Below are 11,481 nucleotides of genomic sequence, written 5' to 3'. Positions count from 1 at the left end.
AAGGTCCGAATTACTTTTAGAGAATATAAGTGGTGAGTTACGAATAAATGATAATTTAAAATCATCATATGAATAAATTTTATTTATCTCTATGATTAAAAATTATAAACTTATCACAAAACGGATTAATCACGCATTCAAATAGAATACAACTTGACTGTTTTTTCTCAAATTATTTCGACTACCTTCGACAGTCATCTTGGGAGTTTCCCATAATTAACATTTGAATTCAAGACAAATGTCGCAAATAGTCGATGAATATATCGAAACCTTGCAGTCAAGTTTTTTAAAATTATTCAGACCACAAAAATGTCTGTGACCATTTCCTTGTCCAATACTTTTTTTAATACTTCGTTAATAATACTAGACCCTGTTTTTTTAATAATTTTCTTTCTTTCTTAAGTTTTCTAAGCAGTAGCACTTCAATAAATAATATATGATACCCTAGAAATTCAGTTAAACACATAACACCTGGTTATTTTATTCAATTTGTCTCTGGTTGTGGAGCTCCAGGTTTTTTTGACCAAGACTGTATTTAATCGAAATTGTATGTATTATTTTTATTTGAGTATAGAATTATTAAAAAAATTAACTAAAATATAATCGATAAAAAATTGAGCCAAAATATATTTTCGATTATATGTTATTCAGACAGTAGGACTTAGACAGTAGGACTTACACTAACACACCGAATCTCTATTGCAATACCGTTACTGGAGAAATTATTTTTGGTTTCATGAATACAAGTTAAGGAGTGATATGTACCTAATACAATGCCCTTCACTTAAAGATTTAAGAATTTTTGTAGCTCGAAAATTTAAAAGTGATAGTTTAACGTAACCCTATCAGAATTCCTGAAATGATATTTAAAATATGTTTACTTAGTTGCATACAATTCTCCAACTATTTCAGGTTGAAAGTCCCTATAGTGATTTTGATTGTATTAGCTCTGTTAGATTATTCCGGTAAAGCTTTCACTGTTTCTATTCTTCTTTCTAACTTTGTGTGTAGCTTCAAATAACTACAATATCAACAACAGATCTATCTAATAGTAGTTAGAACAAGAAGAAAGTTGTTGTTATAATTGTAAGGGACTATTACATTATCCACATTATCTATTTCCATTATCTAAAATGTAGCACTTAGAATGCTATATTTTTGTTTATAATACATTTGATTTCAAAGAGAATTATGCTTTTACTAGATAAATCTATTCGATTTCTAAGTGAATTATGTTTCTACTAGATTAATCTAGTTAGAAACATATGTAAATCTGAAAAAATAATTTCCCCAATCAAAACTTCATAAATTATTCCATCTTATTTTTAAATATCTGAAAAGTGTTTCACATATTGTTCATAATATAAATCATTTCCTTAGTTCTGCTTAAGACTGATTTATTAACAGAAAGTCTCAGAAGTGCTAATTTAATTTCACAGAGAATTATTGCTGGCCACACTCGTCGGTGTACTTTGGATTTTGGCACATCAAATCAGCCATTAAAAGGAGCTAATTAAAAAGAACTCAAATAGTTTTAGCAAAGCTAAATAGCATTTCAGTAACTAGAGAAGAGTGGCGGTTGTCGGATAGTGGAGAGCGGAGACAAGGAGAATCTATGTGTCAACTACGTCACTGTAAAATCTAATTTGCACAGACTGCCATAATGCCACGATGCCATGATGACGCCGTTGAAAGCTAAAAATTTGCGGCTAAATTGATCAAAACGATTCACATTAAATGATGAAAAAGTTGCTAATTGCATTTTGCCGAGTATTCAGCCGTGCCGGGTGTTAGGTGCTTGGTACTCTTGAACAAATACAAATTAGGGAAAATACATAATTGCCAAAGAAAAATTCTGCAGTAACGTAGGAGTTTATATTGTAAATAAATCACTCGACACAATTTGATTTTGAATTTTTTTATTTTACTTTTATTTTTATTTTTTATATTTTTTTAAGTTTACTCGTCAAATTCGTAAAAATGGATTCTGGCCAAATGAACTCATTAGAGGAGTAGTGGCAGTGGTATTAGGAGATGTGCGTGTCTGTGGTAATTAGTCTCAAATCACACAAAACAAAAAAAGCTATATATATATATGTAGAGAAATATATATATTTATATATAAATATGAAAATAAATATTTAAAAAAAATTGCACAAAAAGTGTTAATAAATTAAATTTTTTGTCTATAGTATAAAATACTTCTATTGAAGTCATGGACTCTTTTACTAATGAACAATGACGAGTAAGCTGGACTCGAACGTTTGTTATAGAGGAATATCTTTAAAAAAAATAAATAACTATTTATAGAATTATATCTATTATATTAATTTTTTATTAGATTTCATAATTGATTTAAAAGAATTTTAACACTTTCAATATTTATTACGACATATATAAGTTTTATCTACTAAAAATATAAATGATGTAATGATATATGTATTTCAGGTACATAGTTTCTAATATCACTATTAATTCAATATCAAAATTTTATTATCGTATCATATTGTACAAGATTTACAATTTTATATATTTTAAACTAAGTGTGAAGAGGGATATATAAGTTATACTGCATAATGACTGAAATAACGAAGATTCAGGGCTGTGCTGCAAAATTCGACACCCATGGGTAACTAAATATTTTTCATCTAGTTTTCCCTTTTTGATCTCACACAAATTTTTAAATTCCATAAATACCTAAATGTATAGAAAGTAATACAGTCTAGCGTAGTGTCAATTTGATAGAACGGTTCTATGAAAATTACATAACTCTACTCGACGTCATAATTGACAGCATATGTTGGCGTCACAGGAGCTTTTAAGACGACCCCTTTGGACGCCCTGGTGTAACGTGATGCTACACCTGTTACCCATTGATCTTCATATACTTGATGATTACATGATTATGATCACACGAGTGTAAATTGATTTTTTTTGTGGTTAAGAAATGGAAAATAGAAAATAGGAAATATATAATACGTCCAGTTTTCTCACCCACCTGACATAGCTGTCATCACTTAGAACTAAGAACATAGCCAAATTTATAGACTAGGCAAATTATTTCACTTTTAATTAAATGGTAAACTTGTGTTTTTTTTTACATTATGTGGGTGCCGACTACTTTAATCTTTATACCTATATTGGTGATCAACCAGACTAGCCAGATCAGCTTTTAAATTATCATTTTATCGAACCTGACCTGATAGTACTGTTATTTACAAGTTGTTTATGAACCGAAGCAATTAAATTTTAAATAAAGAATACAAAAGAAAAAGTCTCACTTATTAATAATTTTGGCAGATAGTGAACATTGTCTCAATAATTAATCTCAATGTATTAAAATTATCCATTTCTTGGTTCAGATTTAGCATTACAGTTCCAGATCAAGCGAAATATTTATTTAAGGTTTGTTATTTCCCAATGAAAATCGTTAAATAAGCGCTAAGAGTGTCTTGACATAGTAAAAATCAAGATATTGTTTCCAATCTTTGTTTGGAGTGGCAAGATGCCCGTACTTTCCGACTATAAGACTATAGTCTGATGAAGTCGTCAAGTCCATTCGTTATAGCCACATGGTTGCTAATGTTTTTTTTAGGATATATTCAAGATATAGATATGGAAGCACGGTGCCCTTAAAACATGTTATACTTTACATGAGTTTGCTGCGTTAGAAAATAGACGGACGTGCATTTTCTGTATTACATATTCGTATGACAAAGGTGATATGATTTGATGTCATTGGATTACTAAATTTTTTTGTGAAGTTGTGCAAGGGATCGTGTTTATGCTTTTAATTCTTAAATTTTTGACGCTTTAAAAACCAACATCCGTCTGGTTGGCAATAACTGACTACGCTGTAGGGCTTGATCTACATGTTCGAAAACATGGCTTTAGCTTAACAAAAGTTGTTACAGTTAATATTGATGATTTGAGGAATGAATTGATAAAGACTTAAGTAAAAATTTAATTGTTTTTACAACTATACTCGTAATATTATTAACGTTTTGGAAAGATTCTTAATACTTCCTGAAAATTAAAGTTTAAATAAATTCTGGACAAATAGAGCTAAGTTATATCCCTCTGAAAGATTAGGCTTAAATTTTAATTCTTTTTAAAAAAACTTATCAACCTATACCTAATTGAATATGCTGAATATGCTGAACCTATCATTGAACAGAATATGCTGTCTCTGAATTCTTAAAGGTGCATGAAATGTATAAAGTGGAACCGCTTTCGATTACTTTGATATGATTTTAAATGTATTTTATAAGTATTTTAGCACGGCTAATTAGTGCAAATGCCTAAGTGACACATGATATGTATTAAAAATAAATAAAATCTTAAATTTTGATATTTATTTTAAAATTCTTATTTGCATTCTCATTAAATCGTATTCTGTTTTGTGGGTCACGTTCTGAAGAGACCCTTTAATAGCGGCACGTCATTGAACATTTTTAAATAATTCCGCTGCAATCAAGTGAAGGAGTATGGAGCGGAGCGTTAGAGTTGCGATCGCTTTTCTTTTGTCGCCCGCAATTAAATGCCAGCAATTCGAAATCAAAAGAGCAGCAACATTTTCGAAATTCTCGAAAGTGACTGCAATGCGTGGTGTGATTTATGAGCACTATTGCTCCTTTTTCGCGCTGGCGTGTTTTAATAAATCGCTTTAAGTGTTGCGCTGACGAAGATGATCACGGCGCACATAAATTATTTAAAAGTTGCGGTATCGAGCGCCATATGTTCGGGTTGCGGTACAACACAAGTACTTCAGGACTGCCGGATTTATGCGGTATCGTATAGCAAAGACTATTAGGTACTGGGGTGCTACGGTGCTACGGTGCTGCGGTGCTGGGGTGTTGGCGCACATCAAAACGTTCTTGCTAGCACATTTTTAATGATTCAAAGGCCTCGCAGTTCAGCTGACAGTTGCTTTGATTTTAATGCAATTGATAAGCAGCGAAGGGCTGCAACGGGGGAGCCGTCAAAATTTTAATTGCGGTTATATTGCGTACATTATATTTTAATGGGTGCATGGGTGGCAGTTTAACAATTTTGTAGTATTAATTGCGGTGGTATTTTAATAGTTTTTATGCACGTCCCAATTTGCATGTGTTGCAGTTATCATTATGTGTAATAAATTTAAGCACAAACTAAAATGTATTTGAATTTTTCATTTTTATTACTCTAATTGCTTTCAAAACAGTTGAAAAGACTAATTAGAATGCAACTTGTTTCCGCTTTACGAATATAGCCTAGAACTGATTTATTGACGCGGATAACAAGCTCAATAAAACTGTTGCGGTATTGTTTATGATTTTTAAATGATTGCACTTTATTTGATACACTACGAATATTAAATCTCAATAATTAGCAACAAAGAATAGGCCACGTAAAAGTTGATTTGATTTGGTAAAATGCTTAGTCTTTAGTTGTGGAACTTCAAAAAGTCTATAATTTTTTATTGTATTTAATACAAAATATAGCCTTCCTACCGACTTCCTAGACTGGTCTATTTAACAGTGGATTTTGAAAAGTCAGCCCTTTTAAACACCTTTTATCCACTATGCTATAAATTTATTTAACGTAGTGTTTCGAGATATTCTGCTTCAAAACTTGATATATGAATGTGAAAACCATCAACTACAAATAGACATCCCATCTGATTTGTAGTCTAATCAATAAATATATATAATTTATTTTAGATATATTGTATGATATGTATGATATATTGAATGTTAAAGTTTGACAACTACAAGAGGAAGTGCCACGTGATTGTTAGTCTAATCAACGAAAAAAGTAAAGAATTTTTAAACTCACTATCTTGAGAATTGGAAATAGTTCTAAAAATGCAGTTTAAAGGATCAAGAAAAGACTTTTTAATTTGGCAAATACAAATTGCGTCCAAAAATTTATTTTTTAAACAATCAAAAGAAGGGATTTTTCATATATTTCTAAAAGTTATGCAGTGGAAAACAGCGTTTCCAAAAATAGAATAGAAAATAATACGAAATCAATTGAGTACTAACTTTCGGAGAGCAAAACACTACGATCATGATTGATCTTTTATGTTACTTATCGACCCTAATTGAACAAGAGGCACTCAATTTTTCGAATTAAGGCCAGAACGTTAGCTATTCAGGATATCTTAACTTTGGATAAAGATTGGAACTGTCGACCTAACAGTCTCCTCATGGCCAGATCAAAACCGTGCAATCAAAGATCTCATTCACTTACAACTAGAAATGATTTTCTTTCTTAACTTATTATGATGTTAACGCGGGCCATGATGACTTAATAGATAATCTACCAACAAACTTAGTTCAATTTGGTTGGGAACGCAAAATAGTTGAACGCACTTACTAGCTCTATAGCTTGACGATTATCTAGAGTCTAATCACAAGAATGGAGTTAAAATTTAGAGCAGGACAAATTTGGACCATTTGAAGAAAATGGTCCCGATTCACTGAAGACACGAAATTTGTATTTTTTGAATTAAAGAATTTTTTTAATTAACCTTAAAATCTCAATTTTATATAAGAAAGACGGGTTACAGATTTGTGTTCTGCAAGTTCCAAATTATTCAAAAACCCTTAAAAAATTAAAAAAGAGAATTAAGACTCAATGATATCACAAAGTTGTTGAAGCTCATGAACATGCTTCTTTTATATTCACTTATACTAAGCTGAGCCTATTTACATAGAATTAGTATATAAGAGAAACTTCACACATTCACATTTGGCAGGACCCGAGTTCGATTCCTGGTACTTGGAGTCTCAAAAAATAATTATTTACGAATAATTAAATACAAGAATTATTTCCAAGACCACTGATGATGGGTATTTGGCAATACTCGAAACAGCTGTATGGTCAGCCAAAAATTCAATTAAAATAATATAAAAAATAAATTTTTGTTGTTGTATTTCACTACTGTTCGAAAAAACCTCTTTAACAGAAACTATGTAATTTCTTTGACTTAGTTTCAGCTTGAGAATGTTAGACGGGTAATGTATAATGATTATTATTATAGTCAAATTTTAATGATAATCAGCTAAAGGAATATAATTTTGACTTATACTAAGCTTGGTTTACTTAAATAAGTGATATAAATTCCTTCGAAATAGTTTTAGCCTGGGATTGTCAAAGTCTAATAATAATCTATTGGCAAAAGTGGTACAATTTCGACTTAAGTAAGGTCCTTCGAAATAGTTTTAACCAGACATTTGTAAAGTCTAATGATAATCTATTAGCAATAGATGTACTATTTTGGTCGAACATATACCGTGTAAGAAGAATCACGTGATTAATAGTCTTTTAAGTTAAACTCAAGCAAATCTCTATTGAAGCGGTGGTACTATAAGAGAACGTAATTGCTCAAGGTAAATTAGTATATTCTGCACTATATTTTAGAATGTAAAAAAATAATTATATAGGTATATATGTAAAAGTCAATATCTACCGATATTTTAATTCAATTATTTTTAAATTTCATTTTCCATTGAAATAAATGATTTCGATTGTCATACATGTATCAGAAAATAGCAATTCATTAATTTACATTGCACTTGCACGTCACTTCTTTGGAAAATGACTTTAAATTGAAACGTTTCTCAGCGCCATCTACTCTGTTTTCTCAAAGAACAACCTCGACATGATCACGAAACAAGTGCATCTTCTACAGAAAACGTACTCGAAATTGCATGCCAAGTGGCAACTGCACACTTAAGCGTTTCAACGTGAATCACACGTACCCATAAACCGTGGCGAATAGATTCTTTAATTGAAGACAATTTCGAAAGAAAATCTTTAACTTTTTTTCAGAACCGAGTTTAACTTCAGCCTAAACAAACATAAACTGTAATGCGCTCACATCAACGAAAGAAACTCGTCGGAATTTGTATGTGAAATTCGGTTGGAGTGTTTGATTTGTGTTAGTAGTTTGATGTGTAGCTGTGGCTTATGAAGAGAACAATTTCATTAGAAGTTCAGTTTATTTTTTGGATTAAAATTACATTTAACAAGAAAACTTATTGACACAACAAATTTACGAAATCTTGAAGAGAAGTACCATAACTACGGCTCACTCACTCGCTGAAGCGACCATTGGATTTGTGGCGCTTAGTGGCGCATAAATATTTGTACAGAGTTGCACATAGGCTGGCGTGTGCAGTTCAGGCGCCTCTATTTGCACGTCACTGGAGAGTTGGTAATTTCGTATTTGATTGTCAGCTGGCATGAACCTCACAAAGGCAAAATAAGCCATGTCGAAATGATGGGAAGAGGTGCTAATCGCTGCGTTTAGTGCAAACAATGGTAGTCGAGGCCCTTAGATATAAGGTAGTTGTTTGTAGACTGAAATATCGCAATAGGTCGCGAACAAATCTGTGTATTCGAGATTCGTTTCTTTGTCAAACATTTCGACCAATTAAGTTAGTAGTGCTAACTGTTCTGAAAAAGGTGTTAATGGCTTATGACGTCTCAAGTTAAATGCCAATTAATACCTTTTTATAAAGTTCAGTGAAGATGAATTATTAGTAGAAATTTCTTTGAAGACTTTAACAACTGAACTTACTTCAATAAGACTGTATCATAATTTTATTGGCTATTAATTTTTTTAAAATTGTAATAACAATGTCAAATATTTATTTAACTTAAAATGAAAAAAAACCCCTACATATGTGGTAATTAGATATTTGGATAATAATGAACTATGAACATATAATTTATAAATGAATAATAAGGAACTCGTAGTAAAAAGGCTATTAATTTTAATTATTAACGTAAAACTGAAATATATTTCAATAAAATCAAAATAAAAATAAACTGGCTTTTTAATACTAAAAAACTACTACTTTATTAGGGATCGAATAATTATTATCCGTGCCACTGAATCCATTATTGGACCATTGCTTCTTATTGACGTAAGATCAAAATCAAGATAGGTCATTAAAAAAATTTAATTAAAAATTTTAGTGGTATATTGAAGTAAAACTTAATTTAGACGAATATATACAATAATAATACTAAATGCAGGTAGCACCTTACTTGTCTGTGAGATGCAGAACAATTATAATTTACTTCATATATTTACTTCATATACCTATAAAAGCAAAATGGAATCTATTTCTAGCAATAAGTAGAGCAATACAATCATATGGTGCTCAAGTATGGGGTTATACTCTGTTCGAAGAGGTGGATAAACTACAATTATACTTCTTAAAGAAAATATTGAGAATGCCACAATTTACGCCAACATATATTTTAATGTTAGAGACTGGGGCGGAAGATGGACATTTATATACCTTAAAATTGCACCTCAATTACATTTTCAGAACCATGTATATATATGGTACCGAAAGATTACCCAATCAATTGACCAAAAAATTGTTAAATCTTAACCTTTCTTGGGTGCAGGTTCTAAATGAGCTGGGAAATGTTTACGGCATAAATTGGAATCAACAAACAGCATCGCGAAATCTTTGGAAGGCAAATAATGAACTGCTGTTGACATTTCTGAAAGCTGATTTGAGGGCAAAATATATAAGTAAATCTCAACAAACTAACCGAATATATAAAGACTTAACACCATCACTAGGAAAGGAATATATAGCTGACATAACACATATTAAAAATATCACCTGGATACTCAAAGCAAGAAGTAGCATGATACAGCTAAATGGAAACAGATTTGATATATATACGAGTAGATCTGCGCTCTGTAGTATGTGTAATTTAGATGAGACTGAAGATATTGTGCATTTTCTTGGTCGTTGTCCTATTCTACAAGAATTCCGATTGGCTTGCTTTGGTAAAGCTATTCTATCTTATGAAGGCATTATAAATGTTTTAAACGGTTCGGAGGTAGAATGGGTAAGAGTAGCAGAATATGTTAAAAATTGTATAGCATATCGGTATTATTTAATATCACAATATAATAATTAATATATAGTTTGTGGCTCTTCTATCATTTATAATGTGTTTATACTAGTGTATTGTTATACTCACTATTGCACAACTACTTTTAATACTACTATTACAATATGAGTCGACGGACGACATCATGTCACAGTCGCTATTTTAATTATATTTATTTTTATATTTATTTATATATTAATTTAGGATACATCATATTGTAAAAATGAAATTTAAAATGAAAATAAATATACATACATACATATTCGAGATACGAAGTGCATTACAACCTTCAAGACCCTAAAGTAAATCAATCTACAGCCACTCACATATGTCAGTAGGGTATGTTATTTACTGAAGCACTATCATATTTTCTCGACATTTGGATAAATAGAAGCGTAATTATTCCTCCAGAATTTTGTTTCCACTATAATATCTTTTATTAGATATTTGCTCACAATATAGACTAATAATAAGAATAATGATAAATATGTTTACTATCAGTACTAAGGTTTGCATCACACAAAGTTATAGTGACAACTTTCATTTCAAATTTGGCAATAGTTTTATTAAACTCAGTACCGTAGCTAGAATAGTGCAAAGTCTTTTTTGACAGTGCTTTTGCAGTTAATAAATTTTTTGAACTATATTATCTAGAGGGTAGAAATCTATTCGCTAAACGCCAGTAATTACGTGGGGTGCCACTTAGATTGTAGGTAGAAACATTGTCAGAAGTGGCGATGAAGCCCCCGGAAATAATAGTAGGATTATCAGAATATGACTAACTAAGAAACTTGATTAGAGTCGAAACAGCATTTAACCCGAAATAAATTTTTCGCTATGATTCTGATCAAACACAATTGAATTCATGAATAGAATTAGAATAGAATAGAATGAATAGAATAGAAAATGAATAGAATAGAATAGAAAATGAATAGAAATGAATTTTTAATCGTTACTAATGTTCAGTATAATAGAGTCGATGTCAGTATATTCTTTTAATGATATCCCTACCATTTTTTTTTTCAAAATTTTGAACTATATGGAGAGCCATGTTAATTTCGCATTTTAATATGTCAAGTTTTATCAATTTTATGTTGTTTTCATTATCACTATTTGATATAGGTACTTCAAATTGAAAATTTCCAATAATAGTTTGCTTGATATTTCATTGTAATATTTCATCCGACTTATTCGTTACAGAGTAATTAGTTAATTAGGTCTGAAAGGTCTGTAGATATTTTATACTATCTATGTGAGCACCGTGGCTAATGATTACTATTCTACATATGTCTTTTGTCAAGGCTTTCTGATTTCTTAATCGATTTAAGAATTTCCCCGTTTACTTTATTAGCACTATTTTTGGTTTTTAGTATCAAAAATGGAATTGAACATAAAAAAGTGTGGTATGAAAATAACTGCAGAAAAAGTGTGAACCCACTCTGAAAAAAAAAGGGAGGTCTGAAAGCCGGGTTAGTTTCATGTTTAATTGTACTTTATTAATAAATACTTAGTAGTATAATTTAATAATGTTTTTAATATTTTTAAATCAAATATTTAAAAAAGATGGCC

This window comes from Teleopsis dalmanni, chromosome 2 (genome assembly GCF_002237135.1).
Source record: "Teleopsis dalmanni isolate 2A chromosome 2, ASM223713v2, whole genome shotgun sequence".
Taxonomy (NCBI): domain Eukaryota; kingdom Metazoa; phylum Arthropoda; class Insecta; order Diptera; family Diopsidae; genus Teleopsis; species Teleopsis dalmanni.
Note: the sequence above shows the minus strand (reverse complement) of the source record.